At 36.0% G+C, this 20,078-nt stretch overlaps 1 protein-coding gene across 3 annotated transcripts in view; it reads right to left on the bottom strand.

Annotated features, from left to right (window-relative positions):
• dlgap3 (discs, large (Drosophila) homolog-associated protein 3) overlaps positions 1 to 20,078 on the bottom strand; it is a 205,266-nt gene that overhangs the window by 79,836 nt on the left and 105,352 nt on the right. For all 3 annotated transcript variants that reach the window (XM_051137251.1, XM_051137250.1, XM_051137252.1), the window contains one exon: positions 4,486 to 4,601. The gene's annotated coding sequence lies outside the window, so the exon portion shown is untranslated. The remainder of the gene's footprint in view (positions 1 to 4,485; positions 4,602 to 20,078) is intronic.

Raw genomic sequence — 20,078 nt, 5'->3', positions numbered from 1 at the left:
CTTCGACCTGTCTGTAAGTCTGAATGTCCCAGAGATCTGGAAAAATCACACAGTCTCTGTGTGAGACACCGTTCCACTGAGACGCAGCGTATCAACAGCACTGAAACTGATTTAGAGCTCTTATGGAGAGAGATTTGATTGGAGAAAAACTGGAGAGAGTGTGTGCGAGAAGGTGAGCTATTCTTTTATAGGAAAACATGTGACTCAAGGAAAGCACTTGCCTGACTTCCTGCCACGGGAAATGGCTTCATAGCCTGACCAAATGCTATCATCAACCCAGGTTAACTGGAAAACGCAGACTTACTGGGAAATGTGCCCAAAACTAATGTACCACCTACATTAATTTGGCACTATAAAACACAGACGGAATCGTGGAATCCAGTCATAAAAATGAAATTTACCGTATAACACGGAATGTCACAGAATTTTCCAAATTTTGGATGAATAAATCAAAAGTAGGTCAGTACAACTAAATCAAAATGTGATATGTACTAGTGTCTGTGAATATTAAGCTGCAAAATGAATGGGGCATACGCATGGTTTTGTTTATTACACATATACTGAAGCGCACATGACCTCAGTATATGCTGCCTTAGTATATGTGTAGATGAACACATGAACATAATCTAGAACTGCTTTAAGCATTTTTCCATTTCTTTTGAGTAAAACTATCACCATATCATATTTACAACAGAAACTTTAAAGTCTTCACAGCAACCCATCAAAATAAAAGTTCAGTTTAACTTGAAGAAACCATGACAGAAATATTGCTTAAAGTAATTATAGTACTACTACTACTACTACTAAAATTATTACTAAAACACTATTTTTAAAGTAATATTTACCAGAAAAATGACTTACTAGAATTTATTTAGCAGAAAAATGTAAATACACAACACAGTATTTCTGTGGAAAATGAATAAATAAATAAAATTTCCTTTATTAATAAAATCAGTTAATTAGAGATGCTTTTGATTATTAATATTTGATGAAACAATTAAAATGGAATCCAGAAAAATTATGGAAAACAAAATGTGGAAAAAATCAACTGAATTTGAGAAAAAAAAAAAAGACAAAACTTTCATAGGGCCTTAAAATTGTCATCTTTGTTAAACTTTTACTAAATTGCTGTTTTAAATGCTAAATTTTATGATTTCAAATAATTAGAAATGTTTTTCTTTGATGTTTAACATTTAATTTAACCATTCTAGGGTCTAGAAAAATAAAACCCAAAAAAGCCATATGGAGCTAATTACGTGTTGCAAAATGTCAAAATGTATTTACATATGATGAACTATGGTAAAAGTGTTTTGAGGTTGTAATATTATGCAAGCAACCATGCAAAAACAAGACCTTTTTAATTAATAATCTACCCCTGTAATCATAATTTGTGAGAAAATGAATAAAAGTTGTTGGTGATTATTTCAGCTGGAAACTGCAATGCATTTATGCTTAGATATTAGGGTTAGGTATGTGTTTGTGACTGTCCATGTGTTCATATAGAAAGAGATCATTATATAAAAAAATTGTATTCTGCCAAAATACACAAAACAAGAACAAAAATAGGATCTGAATAAGTTAGTTTGAGTATCTCAAACTTTGTGTTAAAAGACCTTGTGAATAATCAGGCTTCCACTTTTGCCCCATCATTTTCAGGACCCATACAAAAAAAAAAAAAAATTAAAAATAAATAAATAAAAATTATACAGTTTTAATTTTTCAGTTATTTCTTATAGACAGCAATGATATTACACAACAACAACATCAAACAGAGATCTCCACGTAAATTGTGTACTTTTTAGATAATTCTCCCTCAGAAAACAACAAAAGTAATCTCACATGAGACTGGAGTTTAAAAAGAGATCTCAATGATGTATCAAACTTTGCTCAGATCTACCAAGTATTAAGTACTCTACCAAGTCTACCTGAACTATTATCTCCAAATTATCCACTGTTAATGTATATCAGCAGTTTTCTCAGTTAATGAACTGTGGGTTTAATAAGAACTCTATTGGTCTAATAACTAACTGAAAATAATGATTTAAAAGTATGGCAAAAGTTTCAAGATTTCTTCACATCATTTTGATTCCCACAGACCAGCAGTCTAGAACTGTATTTTTTACTCCAATAACAATCTGTCTGTGAGGCCCCTTTGACTCTGTCTAACAAGTGGCCCTGCAATATATATGGAATGAAGCCAGACACTTTCAAACAGGCGATTTGGCTGGTAGTCAGCTGTTTGGACTGTTGTGATCAGTTTGGCTTTGCATGTATACTGTATTGTCACACGCAGGCATTGTGTTCAGCAAGCTGATATCAGACAATATACATGTTTTTTTGACACTGCAATAAACCATTTTCTTAATCAGTATCTTTTTGTGTCAAGAAAAACATATGAACATTCCTAAAAAACAATTTACCTGAGAAGCAAAACTGTACAAGTTAAGTTAGATTTATGCTTAAAACAAGTAAAAATAATTTCCAATGGAGTGAATTATACACTTACACTAGATGTATTGTGTAAAAACAGTCTAAATATCTGCTGCAATATGCTTACATGTTTGTTTTTCTGAAAACGACAATACTGGAAAACAAACATATTGATTAAGAAAGGCCATTTACATCACAGGCCATTTACAACCTTACGTATCTTCTCCTGTTTCCTACTTTTTAGTGCTTTTAAGCAGCACAGTTTTTTGTCTTAAAAACGTATTGTGTTTGAACAATCGTTTAGGAAGTAATTTATGCAGTTGTATACTAGGTCTGAAGGCTATGGAGTTGCCAAATCCAACTAACACATTTCAGCTTTAATCGCATTAGAGAAATAAGCCTGTGTACAAGAGCTGATGAGCAAAATGTCAGGTCTTACATGCTGCCTGTTTGTTTGTAATTGTACTTTTCTTTCAGACATAGGCCTAACCTGAAAGCAATATTAAAATATTTCCACTCCAAATGTTAAAAAAATATTAATCTCATTATATCCTTTTATTTGTCCTCAGTGAAATGGTGAATTCAGATATAAAGGATAGGACACAGAATCATGGATTCACAGCTAATCGTCTCGTAACATTGGCTACTCACGTAATGCTAATTTACAAACTCACTGGAGTCAAATCCGCAGCTGTTATCTATACGACTGTGATTTTGAGGCAGGATTGGTATAGTTAAAGAATGCCTTTATCACACCTCTTCAAGCACCACAGGGCTGAAATCATTCTGAATGAGCATTAGCCAAAAACCACTCTCAGCAAACATAAGTAGCGGTCTCTTGTGGCATTACGTCAGCTTCATGAATAACTGACAAGTCAGGGTTGTATAATACACAGTCCTTTGTCAACTTCAGCATTCCCCGATGGACAACCACAAACCCACAACCTACAATCTCAAAATGTTCTTTAAGTATCATGGGCTACGTAGCATCCACTTATACGTAATGTTACTTTTCATTTAAACTTAAAATTTTAAAATACAACTAATGCAATTCTACATATAATCAATATGTTCAACCCAGGCTTATTAGAAAACATCCAGTAAGTGCCATTAAAGTAGAGTTTACCTGAAACAGATAAACGTTAATCTGTTAGGATTTTTTACGCTGGTTGTTGTATCATAGCAGTTTGGAAATTAAATGTATGGTGACTTGCAATATAATAATAATGCTCCGAAAAGAACCAATAATAAACTGGACCCTAAACCTAACCAAACAGTCTTCAGAAAAAAAAAACTGAGTTAAAAACACATTTTCTGAATCAACCATTCCATTTCAGCATGCTTCCAGTTAGTTTTTTTTTTTATTGGTTGTTTTATTGGACTTGTACTCAAGCACTCCAAGCAGAAAAGTCATAAATATGAAGCTGGTTATGTGATGCAAAAACATTAAAATATTAGCAACAAACAAACTACTAACTAACAAATCAGTATAACATTAAAAATGGCATAAATACTCACTAAAAATGTATAGTCTTAAACAAAATGAACCAAATATACAGTATTGATGACTCATCCTGCACTACACATTGTTGTCTAATCAGATGCTCAGTAGAATGAGAATGTCCCGCCCCCTAATACAACCTTCAACCAACTAGCATGGAGCAAATCATAGTGGCAGCCTACTGATTATTAAAAAAGGTACAATCTCTTCAGTATACCCCACCTAAACTTCCTGTATCAAAAGGAACAATGGGAAAAAATGCCCTCGCAAGCCATTTTATGACCCTAGCATTTTTTTTAGAAAAAGCGCACATCAAACGTTTGGGAATGAAAAGAACAGTTTCAAAGAGCAAAGAGGGACCCTTTGAGGTAAGGTTTTTGGGGGGCATTAAAATGACATTTGTGTAATCTTGGCCAGGTACTTGATAGAAGGCTGAAATTGAGACCGGCTTTGCACAAAGGCACAGAGGGACAGCTTTCAAAGACACACGGTGAACCAAGGGAGTTAATAGCTCTCCATGCACATGTGGCTACAGTCAGAGATGAAATACTCACTGCCTCCTCATGTGGAAATGGTGCTTCATTATCAGCAGAGAGGAAACGGTCTCTTCAATGGACACACACTACACACTTTTGTTGTCTGCAAACCCTCACAGGTTCCACTTAGTAATCTGAAGAGAGGAGAGAGAGAGAGAGAGAGGAAGTGAGAGAGAAGCAGAAACAAGCAGATGAAATGACAAAAACCATACTTGTTTGTATTTTTTACCCCACTCTCTTATTTCACTCATGCAGTGTCAGGGGAAAACACCGTCTGTTCACTAAAAAACATTCCCAGGCTAACATGGCTGTATAATGTGGCAAGGATATGTCCCGTTTCTAGTTCCCAAGTACAAACTCTTTCTCCCACTTGCAAGATAATAAGCTTGTGAAGTGTTTCCAGGCTGGAAAAGAAAGAGACAACAGGGAGGAAGTGGAAAATGAAGCTGGCATCATGGTTTAATTGGCTATGTATATCTTCCAGGTATCCTCTAACGGTTTGGGGAATGTGTGATGGGTTAAAACTGAGAAACAGTGATTTACTGTAATAGAATGTGCAAGATGGTCTAGAGGGAACCTGATGCTCACTGTTTACCCTCATTACAGCGTTTGCATTGAAACCAAATTTTGAGGTTTGCATTCATCATTGTGATGCATTTAATGCGATCCCTGTCTTTCCCCAATGCTCTCATTGATCTGAGGCATATTAAAAAGGCTCAGCTATATGAGAAAGAACAGTAGATGTTTTACATTTTATTAGTAGAAAAAACAGATGATGACACAAGAAAAAAGATGATGGGAAAATAAGAAAAATCATGTAACCTTAACCTTACTTTAGTCTGCAGGGCATTTCTGGTGAAGAATGTTCTTTGAAAATGTCACGCATGTGACTTCTGATTCAGAAGAAAATTCAGTGAAAACTAAAAATACAGTTTGTCCATCACTGGAATACATTTAAATAGAAAACAGTTCTTTTAGGAGACATCGAATGCCTATTTTCCACAAGTTGGTATAATTCTTTATGGTCTTCATAAAACAACACCCTTTTTACCTTTTTTTAGAAACAGCTCTGTTCACAGTGACTCATTTCAGTGCATGTCTCTTTAAATGATAATGAGCTACTCCTCACCCAGCCCCTCTCTTCTGTTTTCGGTGTATTCGATGGCACGTTACTATCGAAAACAAAACTAATCCACTGCTTCCTCTATGGCTGTGATGATGGGAGAAAATGAAGGGCCAGTTTTACTAACAGCTTGCGCCAGCGCAAACCATCTTTTGGCGTTAAAAACGTACTGTCAGGTTTTACTAAAGATGCACAGTGAAAAATTAGCGCTGAAAGGCCTGGACACTGTCATTTTTGCGCCTGACCTTATTGAATATGCATTTATAGGACTTTCCCTTTCAGATGCAAAACTTATGGGAGGAGAGTATTCAAATGAATCATGCAATGCGTTTTACAAACATTTGCGCTCGTCAAATTACTAGCATTTGCACCATCATTTAACACTCAAAAAACTATTTGCGCTTGAAATGGCTGCAATTATTGTTGCTAGGAGGAGACACCGCAGAGAACAGAGAGCACATGGTAGAAGGGAGAGGATTTTTTCCACACTTATTAATTTATGGAGTGCTGGAAAAACACATTATCCGAACATAACGTTTGCCAAGCCATGTTATTTTTAATTTGTTTCAGGAAATAAAAGACAACTTGGAACCCTCAACTAGGAGTCATGTAAAAACAGATCTATCAAAACTTCTAGCAAACCTTAATTTTTTAGCCTCCGGTTCTTTTTAACGTACTGTGGCTTCTTTATTTCTTTATTGTTTAATGTGACTATGCTAATTTGCGCTGTGCGTGGTATATTGTGTTGGTTAATATGTAAATGAGACCTTGCGTCTGTGTACTTTAATTTGCGTATTGTTTGTAAACCACCCGCAGAATATTTCCCTCCCATTGGTGCTGTTTTAGAATTGCAATCTTGCACTAATTTGCCATGTTTAGTAAAACTTTTATGTCCAACTACAAAACACCTGCATTGTTTACAAGACATCATTGTCGCTACAGCTGCTCAAATGCAGAGAAAATGAACAGCATACAGTTGGCTGAGGGGGAAATATGCTAATACGAGACAGTCTGTTAGTGGTCGTGGGCGTGGCCTGAGTGGTATGATGTCATACTGCTAAAAAAATCTAAACGGCTTGGTAACTGAGATTGTTTAGCTTTTTTGGGGATTAAAAAAAGGAGTGAATGGATTTTTATCATTGCAGGGTGGTTGTGCCCACACACTGCTAAGTTATGCAAACACCATGTGAAAATGAATTTTGCATCCAATGTCCCCTTTAATTTATTAATAACATACAAAATACAAATTGTATTGCTCCATCTAGAATCATTTAAAAATATCCAATTAAGAAAGAAAGAACGCAAAAAAATGCCTTAAGGGGGACTTTAGACCCATTGGTACTCAAATCATGAATTCATTAATTTTAATGGTTTCCAAAATGGAAGAGTTTAACCCAAGGATCACAGGTGAGTGCAGTAGGCGAGGAGTGAAGAAAAAGTTTAAGCAGCAAGATTCTAAACTCCTATTGATTTGCGACTGCAGCTAGAGCCAGAATAATTAGAACACAACTTCTCCATTGTTCCAAAAAGGCAACAGCAATCAGAGAATATAGGTCAGCATAGACATTTGAGCTGCCACCGAGTTCACTCTAAACATGATTATAAACTCAAAACTCCAGGAAAACAATTAAGAATTTATGTGCTTGCGCACATCTGGGTGTAGAGGCTGGCACAGCGTTGAGATGTCAGTGTGTGTCTGTGCACAGGGCTTCGCAGCCAATCGAGGGAACACTTGTGTCCCCTTGAGTGTTTGTAAGAGCCAGTATTTTGCATCATTAATGTTGTATTAACATCTTATTCTCCTGATAATTTGTGACCAGATTTGGCACAGGGTTTCAGGGGGCTCTAAATAGTGCATCAAGAGAGTGAAAGAGCAAATAAAATGAATTCTCTTTTTGCCCTTGTTTCTGACTTCTAAAATTTAGCCAGTTTTACTTTTCTCCATACAAGAGTGCCCTTAACTTGCAGACTTTGATAAAGGACAAACTGCTTCCTTTCTCATTCCTCTCTTGCTTTTGCCACGGTTCACAAACTGTGCACATCTGCTGATGATTTCTAATCTTTTACAGCCTCAGCTTTAAATACAGTTACTGGTACTTCCCTAATTCTATTTAGCGGATCAGTGGATCCTTTTGGGTAATGAGAAGCAATAAACAGCCCAGAACCACTTACCTAGTCTCACAGTTTCATAAAGACTGAAAATGAGGTTGACATTTATCTGTCCCAATGGTAAACAACCTAGACTTGAAATATGGCTATGCATAAAATGTACAGTGGTTCTGTAAATAATGGCGAGATGTATTTGTAATGGTGTACATTATGACTGAGAGAAATGCAAATATCACTGCAAATGTATTTTGTATGTGTATTTTTGTCTTGTTTTCTAGTAAAAATATGAATATCTATCTCTCCATACATCCATCTAACCAACGGACCATCCATCCATCTTTCTTTCTCTCTCTCTCTACTGATTTATTGCACTTTCAGTGTTGAAAATTTAACAGCCAAATGCCACTGTTTTGCTCTTGGCATCATGACAGATGATACTGGCACAAATATCAAAATATGAAAGAAAAAATGAAGTGTTTCTCTTGTTCTATTCTTGTATCTACACTACACTATTTTTCTGCTGAAGAAGTGATTTAGCGCTTATCTTACAATGACTAGAGAGAATTAGAGACCAGGGAGGCCAAACAGTGTCTCTGTCAGACACCAAAAGCCAGTGTCCTCTGACCTCTGCATATTAACACTGTACTTTCATCACTAACCCACAGCCAATGCAGTAATGACACAAGTGGCCATAATAATGTAGTATTCATGGAGCTCAAGGTGGGTCGTACCCCTGCTCTACGACCTCTGCTGCCGGGGAGAAGCGATCAGTTCGGGTCACCTGCCGCTGCGGCTTTTTATGCTAATGTGATCAATAGCTGTGCTCCGCTTCGACTCGCTTTTGTTTCGCAGGGCAGCGAGGAACTAATGAGCGGCTGCAGGACTTTTAATTAGGGGTCAGCTAAACTATAGGGATTTCCCAGAAGGCTGAGCAGTATATAGCAATTGTTATCAGGGGAGAAGTGGGTGAACTGCTGACTCGATTGCACACCACAATGCACCATGTAAGAATTTAATATTCAGTATTATGAGTGTACACTATATACAGTACAGTGGTGGGCCAAGAACAACTAACTTTTAGCTGGGCCTCCACTAGGCGTGTGCGATATTGACAAAAAATGACATCTCTATATTTTCTGGAATCTTGTTGATAGAGATAATAAGATGATATTTTGCATCATCTTTTGAGACAAATTCTTGACATTGAACCTCTAAATTCAAGATGCTACAGGGCTGTTACTAATCAAATAAAATCAGTATCAACAAAATTTTAGTTTGCAATAAAAAAGTGGCACAGAATCTGCATCTTTACAGAGACTCTTTAATGCAGGACATGAATGCGTTTAACCTGCAGTTGCAAATGTATAATTAATATCTACCTGATCTCATGACGAAAACGTACCTGTGGGAACTTTTTCGCAAGATATGAAATACGTATCAATAAGTACATGTCACTGCAGTTTCCAACAGCAATGAACACTAGAGGTGGTAAAACAGCAGGCACTTGTAATCGTTTTTGTATACAAGTTATGATTACAGCTCCATATGTTCCGCTTTCTTGTGTTGACCCCCGCTAGATTGCTACCCTACTAGTATTGGTAGGTAAAAATGGGCACAACACCAGATGTAACAAGCTTGCTGGGTAGCTTAGCCAGCATGGACTTAGGGTGTGAAATCCTTGGGTACGAATCCCGTGAAAAACATGACTCATGATGGAAGAGCTGAAAGATGAGAGATTGAAAAACAGGCTAAAACTGCATGCTTGCAATTGTGTTTTTACGTCACATTTGCTTTTGTTCATACTATAGGATAGGTTTAGGTGTAGTGCAGATGGTGTGTCATTTTAAAATGTCACAGAGCATTAGAGTTATAGTGCTACTCAACCGACATTTCAATTCAGAACTGCGGTGACACGTACAAAACCAATGTCACATAAAACGTAGTGCCACTCAGTGGACATTTCACATCAAATATGTCACAAAACGTACATTGCGCTACATATTTCACGTCTTCCCACAAACACTGAATAATGATATTTGAAATGATTTTGGGAAAAAAAGGGAATATAGACTTTAAATATAAACCTAAAATTGCCAGTAGGTGGAGGCAAATCACTGCATGAGTGAGTCACTGAGTCATTCATTCAACCGATTCATTCAAACGAATGATTGATTCAGTAACGAAACACCATTGTGTGTTGCTCAGAAACGCAAAACAGTTCTGCTGTGGCTTTGTTTGGAACTACTTCCTTTCGAAATATTCGAAATACAGCTAAAACAAGAACTCTTGTGTCTAAAAGTTAATATTAACTTCTTGTTTATTGAACAGTTAATCAAATCAACATCACATTTGCAATCATGTTGATATTTGGAGGAAAGCATCACTCTTTGTGTTAAATTAACTACATAAGATGATATACCTAGGCTCATGAAAACATGTGCCTCTATATACATTTCTGCAACATTGTAATTACCTACCTTACTGCACGTTTCAGAGCAGACTCAAAGGGAATTGTCCAGAGAGTGGTGCTAAAACACACGATCAATGTGACCATGGCACGTTTTTATTACGTTGACACAGGCATGTATTGCTGCGTGTTTATTACGCTGCTTCAGGTGTATTGCATATGTATTGTGGCTGTTCAGAATTCAAATATCCGGGGTATGTCACTAAAGGTTAATGCTCTAAGGTGTTGATGCAGCCATGCTATTTTAACCTCCTTATGCAGATTTGAGCTGTTTTGTCAAACCGTAGTTTCACAGGGTTCATCGGCAACTCGAAATGTGCTTGCACAATAGTCTAACCAACATTATCAGGTGTATACATGTGCTCTCTGAATGTGTTTTTTTCTGTTTTTTATGATACTTGATAAATTGCATATTGTTTAAAAAAAAAAATTACAATATTACCTTAAATGCACACTCCTAGCTGCCATTCAGGCTTGCAAGAGAAAATGGCCAAAAAGTGGAAATGGGCCACAGCACATCTTCTTCCAGAAAGGAGATGCAAGTAGCCGAGATGAACGATGAAGCCAAGTCTCGCTCTTTTGTTTAGTGGTGATGTGGGCGTTTACATGCCGCATGCCTCACATGGACGATTATAATATCAAAATTGAAAGTAGCTCATGGGCATGATCAAATTAAAAATAAAGATGTCCCACAGAACAGACTGGACATTGTGTTGGTTTCATTCGGATTACTTTATAACAGAATATTTGTTTTTGATGAAACTTACTTTGTTTAAAAGTGGATATATCAAGCTTTCTATAGATATATCTCTCATTTCTCTGTGTCGAGCATTTACAGAGTTTTTAAATCACAGAGACCAAAGCGACCAAGCTACGCAAAATCGCGCTCATAATTGAATGTGATTCATCTGCGATTATGAACGCAATTTTGCGTATAGCTTGTCAGTGATTTACGGCTCTGTGTATTAATTGCTGCTCCATCTGAATGCACATGATGGAGATTTACTACTAATCAAAGTACCGGCTTTACTGACTAAACTCGCCTGACAATCACATGCGATTTATCATGCAGCCCTACTGCACACCCTGTATGTTTTCTTTATTTTATAAAACCACAACGTTTTGTTGTTATTATGAGTGTATACAAATAAAAGTAGACCCTTTACGGATTCGATTGATGTATTGCTCTTCTCTGTACAATCAAAAATGATGGAGTAACTAAAGTTCCTTTTAGGAGTTATCAGAAAAACACAAACCGCGCCGGGACGTTTTTTAACTCCAGAGGGTTAAAAAGTGGCAACAATTTCTCGTCATGGCCATAGTTATAATATTACAAGTAGAAGCAGGAAGAGTTCAGGTCAAAACTCTAGCTGAAGATAAATAGCCCATCATAATTTAGGAGTATAGTGTGCAGTTTTTTGGGGAGGTAAAACATGCTACAAAATGAGCAAAAACAGTTGTTTTTATTTTTAGATTCCTTAGAATACTTATGGTGTTGTGACATGCACACATTGATTTTAATATTAATGCTCCTTCGCCATCAGCCAATTAGTACCCTCTCTGACCTTGTCTTCCTGATTGATCGTCCACTTTGTTGGGACAACCTAGTTAAGGTAAGGTAGATAATTGAATTTGCTGGTTGCATCTAAGTCTTTGGGAGCACAAGGCATCACCTACATGCCAATGAATCATCTGGACAGCTTCTCAAAAGAAATCTCCTGTTGTATCCAGCCTTCAGATGCACCTAGTTTCCCACCATCATCGCAAGTTGTTTGTTCAGATAAGATGCAGATAAATTCATTTGAGGGTTTAATAAGAGGCTTAGACTGGATTGAGGATAAAACAGTGTTTTCTAGGCAATGATATCAGGCGTACATCAAAATCCATTAAGACAGTTTATTAATTGCTCATCACAGGATCAAGCTGTTCCCTGTTCCTTCCAAAATTTTATGAAAACAATTTGCATAAAATATGTTCTGTATATGTATACAGTTATTCAAGGTAAAGTGGATGATGGTAGTCTGTATGTACTTATGTATGCGTATGCGTGTGTTTGAACACATACATTTATGCCTTTTACCACCATATACACAGACTGCCATCATCCACTTCACCTTGTATAAATATATACATACATAAAACATTATTATTATGCTAATGAAGGACCTGTAGGAGAAGAACCTTTCTGACACATGCAGCTCAAGCCATCTCCCATATCACCTCATGTATGACATTAAAGCAGATTTCTATTTAATGTGGGCCAGATGCTCTCCTTGACCCACACTGGGGCTGCAAGGCCATCTTTTATTATAAAACCGAATGGCTCTGGCTGAATTACATATCACATTGCACAGGCAATAGATGGGAACTAGAGAGTTGGGGTGATGACACCAGGGTTGGAAACTGTTATTGTTCATCCGGGAGTGTGATATTTGATTCGACCTGCCCGTGACCTTATTAATCATTCATCTTTCAGCATAACGTAGACTCTGTGGGAAAAGACAAGCCTGTGTGGAAAATATTCATCACTACATTATAGGTGATAAAGGAGTCAATTAAGTTTTACTGGTGCTAGTGATTCTCTTATTACGAGAGGAGATGGTATCCTCCGCATCTGTATCTTTCGAGAAGGCATAATGGTTGACAACACTGAATTTGTTCAGGTGCATGTTTGTAAGCCAGTCATATAACCTTGACAGCACTTTTACAAGCAGTTGCCACTGGTGAATACAACAGAAGAGCCATAAAATGAAATACACCTGTTGCAAAAAGCGTCCTTGACTTAAATAGGTGATAAATCAGCTATTTAATGAAAGCCAAAAATAACTCACTCTAAAATGAATATGTCAAAGCAAACATTTTGAAAATTAGCTGAAAGGCAGTCGATTCATTATGTGTCAAGCTGGCTTCACACAAAAGTACTGAAGTATCTTACATATACTCCATTGGGAGTACAAATACGATTACAAATACAGTAAAAGGAGTAATATTGTGAAATATTGTCACTGATTTCGATGCTTAAGAAACATTTCTTATTTTCAACAGTGTGCTTCTTAGTATAGAAGCCTATTTCCACCACTGATTAAAAAATAAAAAGAGGTTATTTTTTTCACAGAATTGCGTGATACAAACGTTCAATTCTGCCTTTTTTTTTCTCAGAATTGCATGATTTAAACTCGCAATTGCGAGAAAAAAAGTAACAATTTTGAGATGTAAAGTCGTAATTCTGAGAAAAAAGTCAGAATTGTGAGTTTATATCTTGCAGTACAGACTTTATTTTTCAGAAAGGGACTTTATTTCTCAGAATTGCGAGTTTCATGATATCGCAATTATGACTTTATAACTCATATTTGTGAGAAAAAAGTCGGAATTGCACGTTTTTATCATGCAATTCTGAGAAGTGCCGTTTTCAGAATTGTGAGTTATAAAGTCAGAATTGTGAAACATAAACTCACAATTCTTACTTTTTTCTGAGAATTGCATGATATGAAATCACAATGGTGAGAAATAAAGTCAGAATCACAATTCTGACTTCTTTTGAAAATTTGCAATTGTGAGTTTTAAAGTCCAATTTCAAGGGGAAAAAAGACTATGTTCTCAGAATTGCGAGTTTATATCTCACAATTTTGACTTTATAACTCACAATTGGGAGTTTATAACTCACAATTGTAAGAAAAAAGTCAGAATTGCGAGATCTAAACTCATAATTCTTACTTTTTTTCTCAGAAATGCATAATATAAACTCACAATTACAAGAAATAAATTGCGATTTTGACTTCTCGCAAATGCAAGTTTGTATCTCACAATTCTGAGCAAAAAAAGTCACAATTGCGAGTTTTAAAGTCCAATTTTGAGGGAAAAAAGATTGATATTATCTTAGAATTGCGAGGTTATATATCTCACAATTCTGACTTAAGAACTCACAATTGCATGTTATAACGACAAAATTCTAAGATATAAACTCGCATTTCTGAAAAAAAAAGTAACAATTTTGAGATATAAAGTCATAATTCTGAGAAAAGTCAGAATTGTGAGTTAATATCTTGCACTTCAGACTTTATTTGTGAGTTTCATGATGTTGCAATTATGACTTTATAACTCGGAATTGGGATTTTATATCTCACAATTGTGAGAAAAGTCAGCAATTCTGAGAAGTGCAATTCTCAGAATTATGAGTTATAAAGTCAGAATTCTGAGATATAAACTCACAATTCTTACCTTTGAATTGCATGATATAAAATCATAATGGTGAGAAATAAAGTCAGAATCACAATTCTGACTTCTTTTCTCGCAAATGCGGGTTTGTATTTTGCAATTCTGACTTTTTTTTTCTCAGAATTGTGAGATGAAAACTTGCAATTGCGAGTTATAAAGTCCAATTCAGAGGGGAAAAAAGACTATGTTCTCAGAATTGCGAGTTTATTTCTCACAATTTTATCTTGAGAACTCACAAATGCATGTTATAACGACAAAATTATAAGATATAAACTCGCATTTCTAAAAAAAAAGTAACAATTTTGAGATATAAAGTCAATTCTGAGAAAAAAAGTCAGAATTGTCAGTTAATATCTTGCAGTTCAGATTTTATTTCTCAGAATTGCGAGTTTCATGATGTCACAATTATGACTTTATAACACAATTATGAGAAAAAAATCAGAATTGCTAGTTTGTATCAGAATTGTGAGATTATATCTTGCAGTTCTGACTTTATTTCTCAGAAGTGCGACTTCATTTCTCAGAATTGTGAGTTTCATGAAGCTGCAATTCTGACTTTATAACTTGCAACTGGGAGTTTTTATATCCCACAGTACTGAGAAAAAAAGTCAGAATTGCTAGTTTTTAATCAGGCAATTCTGAGAAAACAACTCAGAATTGTGAGATGTAAACTCACAGTTGTGAGATAAAAAGTTGCAATTACTGGAAACGGGCTTCCATAGCTTAGTATTATTTTGGAAACATTTGTTTATTTATGTATGTATGTATGTATGTATGTATGTATGTATTTATTTATTTATTTATTTATTTATTTTTTCAAGATTCTTTGAACAAAGTTCAAAACAAGCATTTATTTGAAATATTACAAATTATTTTATTTGAAACATTTTTTAAGTAAACAAAAATACAAATACTTAAAAGAAAACAGCTATATTTATGTGCAATATTTCTTTGCAAAGCCTAAAAAAAATCACATATTTTATTGCATGATTCCAGGTTCAAAGTGTTAAAAAAAAATGTAACATGAACAAAATAGCAAATAACTCATTAATCACAATTATTTGCACGACAATTAACCACTGGCAAAAATTTCACTCTAAAAGTTCATTTTTTTACTTTAAAAGGTTACAGGATTGCCAAAGCATTCTAGTTTGGGTACTTCAAATGAAACAAAACTAAGGCACAATATAACGCCTAGTTCTTTTTCTCTCTTAAACCATGCATTATTGAAGTGTGAGGATGCAGTGGTAAATTGAAACAGAAATAGCTGTTTGTGCTAAAACAGCTGCGGGATGTGCATATTCTCAGAGCCCATGTGAGCGCTCAGTCGGATGCAGATTTCTGCTTCACTGGCTAAAGATCTTACCGTGATGTAATATTATGAGTTTGAGAGAAGAAAGTACAGTATGTGAGGCACTTTGCATATATGGATGTAATGAGTGAGCATGTTAAGCCTGTGGACGCAGGTGTGTCCTGATTTAAATGTTCATGCTTGTGGATGGCAGTTCATTAGCGAAAATCTGTTTCTATTTTTTTTTTTCTTCTTCTGTGTGTGTGTTGTGTGGTTTATGAGTGTGAGCCACATTTCCCTCTGGGGTTCGTACCCTTTTGCTGAGTGTTTCACTGTGCTTTGGAAAGAAACGTACTGCTCTTCCAAACCTGAGAAAGATTAATATTTAATGCCAAAAGCAGTTTTATATTCCAAACTCCTCTCTCATTCTACCTTACACTTCACATTCAATTTCTCAGGTTTGCCGTCTCCTTCACTCCCTCGCTGTCTCTTTTTCTCTCCCTGAGTTCTCATTAAACACCTCTTCATTGGACAGTAGACAGGAACAAGTCCAGACTGTCCTACACTGTCCCGTTCTGAGTCGATCTCACCTCGCACTCCATTTTCTCAGTCTGTGAATCTGAATTTCTTGCCCGCATCTCTCATGCCTCGTTTTGCCATGCTCACTGACTTTCTAGAATCACTCAATGTCAATACAGCAAAAACACGTCAACTATATTTCACTACTGCCGGGTCAAACTACAGATATACATAAGCGCGTCTCTATAATTTTAAAGAGGCACAATATATTATTTTCCACCAAGTTGACTGTAACAGCTCTGAATATGAATCACTAAAACTTAATCAGGAAATCCTTTAAAGTGTATCTTCAAAATAAAATAAAATAAAAATTAATATCATGTTATCTTGATTTTGTTTAACAAACAGTTACCCTGCTACTCCCGAACAGAAGCGCGATACCAAATTAACTGTAAAGAGTGGTTATAAAGAAAGACAGGTAGAGGGAGAGAGGGAGAGTCTTTTGGGAGAAAGGGAATGAATGTTTAGCCTCACACTCATAGATGGCCCAATTACGTTGCAATTTTAGGCCACTTTGCTGAAAGTCTATAGAGCTCAGTCCTGACAAAGAGGCCCATTAATAAGTATCAACATGCTCGACCAGAGCTACTTTGATCTCAGGCACATGTGAGAGAGCAGATTTTCACAGAATGGCAACACTCAGGATTCATTCGCATAACCCCTGAGTGCATAAATGTGATAATCATGATAATCATGAGCATGTGCTCCTCAAATATGCAACACATTCACAAGAAAAAATCTCTTTGTTACTATAATTCCCACAAATATACCATATGTCCCAAAAGTACCCAAACCCCACAACCATATGTGCAAGGTGAGGCTTTTCTAGCCAAACCTGTTAATTAGAAGTGGGTGTCTACATACTTTTGGCTAGGTATTGTACTAAACTTGGCCAACATCATGTATACCCATTCCAGATATGCTATGAATTAAATTAGACTAAGGAAATCACATTTCGAACATGTTTTAAGCCTTAAAGGAGAAGTCTACTTCCAGAACAAAAATTTACAGATAATGTACTCACCCCATTGTCATCCAAGTTTTTTATGTCTTTGTTTCTTCAGTCAGTAAGAAATTATGTTTCTTTAGGAAAACATTTCAGGAGTTTTCTCCATATAGTGGACTATAATGGTGCCCCCAAGTTTGAACTTCCAAAATGCAGCTTCAAAGGGCTATAAACGATCCCAGCCGAGGAAGAAGGGTCTTACCTAGCGTAACGATCAGTCTTTTTCAAAACAAATTTACGATTTATATACTTTTTAACCTCAAATGCTTGTCTTGTCTCGTCTATGCGATGCGGATGCATAGTCTGTGTAATGCAGGTCAATACAATTAGGGTATGTCGAAAAACTCCTGTCTCGTTTTCATGCCAAAATCGTCCTACATTGCTGTTTTTCCATTTTTTAGTAAAGGGCGTTTGATCTTTGAATGTCCACTTTGTAAACACTGTCAGTACTTCTGCAGTGATGTAGGACAGTTTTGAGGTTGGGGAAGAAACAGATGGGAGTTTTTCGACATACCCTAACTGTCTTGACCGCGCTGAATCGGAAAAGTTCACGCAGACTCAGACAAGACAAGCGTTTGAGCTTAAAAAGTATATAAATTGTTAGTTTGTTTAGAAAATGACCAGTTGCTAGATAAGACCCTTCTTCCTCGGCTGGAATCGTTTAGAGCCATTTGAAGCTGCACTGAAACTGTATTTTGGAAGTTCAAACTTGGGGTCACCATTGAAGTCCATTATATGGAGATAATTCCTGAATTTCTTTCCTCAAGAAACATAATTTCTTATTGACTAGAGAAAGAAAGACACAAACATCTTGGATGACAAGGGTGTGAGTAAATTATCTGTAAATTTTTTGTTTTAGAAGTGAACTTCTCTTTTAAAAAACCTTATAAGTAAAGGTGGGCCCTCCACACTGCTACATATGGCAAAAGCATATATAGGCTTATTCTTCAAACATTTAATCATTATTCTCCATGTTGCATCAGAATAATAACTACTGTCTGATATTAGACGTTTGAGTGTGCATGTAGAAGTGATGTAATGTAACAAACACTCCCATTATAGTGTTCTAGTTTGTCTACGCTGCAAGCACACAGCGTGGGGTCCAGTGTTGTACAGGACCCACCCGCAGACAAGCAAATGTTTACCGATTTGTCTTCCAGTACTAGCTGTAGACTGGCTTTATCCCAATGGGTTTACTCTTTATAAATTACAAAAATCTAGAAAGATGAATAGAAAAACACTGTACACTGTTTCATACAACTGTTCAAACCTGGTTATCTACATACAATGTTCTGCTAACAATAAATGCCTTGTAGTTTAGGTGTTAAAGGGGTGGTTTGCCCAAAAATGAAAATTCTGAATTAGAAATTGTTCAATAAACGTATTATTTTTGTTTTCTTTGTGCACAAAAAGTATTCTTGTAGCTTTGTAACATTACGGTTGAACCACTGATGTCACGTGGACTATTTTAATGATGTCCTTACCTTTCCAGCCCTTGAACGTGTCAATTGTGTTGCTGTCTATGAAGGGTCAGAAAGCTCTCAGATTTCATCAAAAATATCTTCATCTGTGTTCCGAAGATGAACGAAGGTTTTACAGGTTTGAAACAACATGAGGGTGAGTAATTAATGACAGAATTTTTATTTTTGGGTGAATTATCCCTTTAAAATACAGCCAGCCATTGCTAAACTGCTACAGGCTTGGCTTCTCAATCAATCTTTAATATTCTGTCTTTTATTTTCTCACACTAAATTAAATCCTAAACCGAGACTACAATCTTTTGAGCTGTTTCAAACTCAGATTCTTAGCCAACATAAAGGATTAGTTCACTTTCAGAATAAAAATTTCCTAATATACTCACCTCCATGTCATCCAAGGTGTTCATGTCTTTCTTTCTACAGTTGGAAAGAAATTAAGTTTTTTGAGAAATACATTCCAGGATTTTTCTGTATATGTTGGGCTTCAATGGTGGCCAATAGTTTGAAGGTCCAAATTGCATTTTTTAATGCAACTTCAAAGGACTCTACATGATCCCAGCAGAGGAATAAGTGTCTTGTCTAAAAAAAATGATAGGTTTGTATAGTTTCTTGCACCTGACCTCACACATTACATAGTCACGTTGGAAAGGTCATGCGTGGCGTAGGCGGAAGTACCGACCCAGTTTTTACAAAGCGAATGTCCAAAGAAAATCAGATGCCCTCTACAAGAAAGGGTAAATCAATGATATTGAACAATTCTGAAGTTGGACAAGAAAATTAGATGTTTTTCATCCTACCCTACATTTTTGAACTGAAGTACACAGACGAAGAGCTAACCTTTGATCTTTCCAATGTGCTAGTGCTAGTGCAAGATGTGCATTTGTGGTTAAAAAGTTTACAAATTTTAATTTTTTAAAGAATTTTTGCCAAATAAGACTGTTATTCCTGGGATGGTATCATGTAGAGGCCTTCGAAGCTGCACTGAAACTGCAATTTGGACCTTCAAACCATTGACCATCACTGAAGCGCACTATATAGAGAAAAAACTTAATTTCTTTGTGACTGAAGAAAGAAAGACATGGATGAAATGGGGGTGACTAAATTATTAGGAAATTTTTATTCTGGAATTGAACTCCTTTAAAACTGAAAAATAAAAACATCTGAAAATAAAAAAAAAGGTCTGAAATGAAACAGACATCAATTCTTCTTCGAATTTGGGCCTGCCAATCAAATCCTGACACATTCTCAAAGGCCAAACTTAGCCATTTCTCCAGCTGAAGCATGTTCCATTTCCTGCTGCATTTTATTGTGGTTAAGATGATTGTGAAAAATGGTCTGACAGG

The sequence above is a fragment of the Labeo rohita genome, chromosome 19, assembly GCF_022985175.1.
Source record: "Labeo rohita strain BAU-BD-2019 chromosome 19, IGBB_LRoh.1.0, whole genome shotgun sequence".
NCBI classification, from domain to species: Eukaryota; Metazoa; Chordata; class Actinopteri; order Cypriniformes; family Cyprinidae; genus Labeo; species Labeo rohita.
This window is presented reverse-complemented; position numbering and strand designations above follow the sequence as displayed.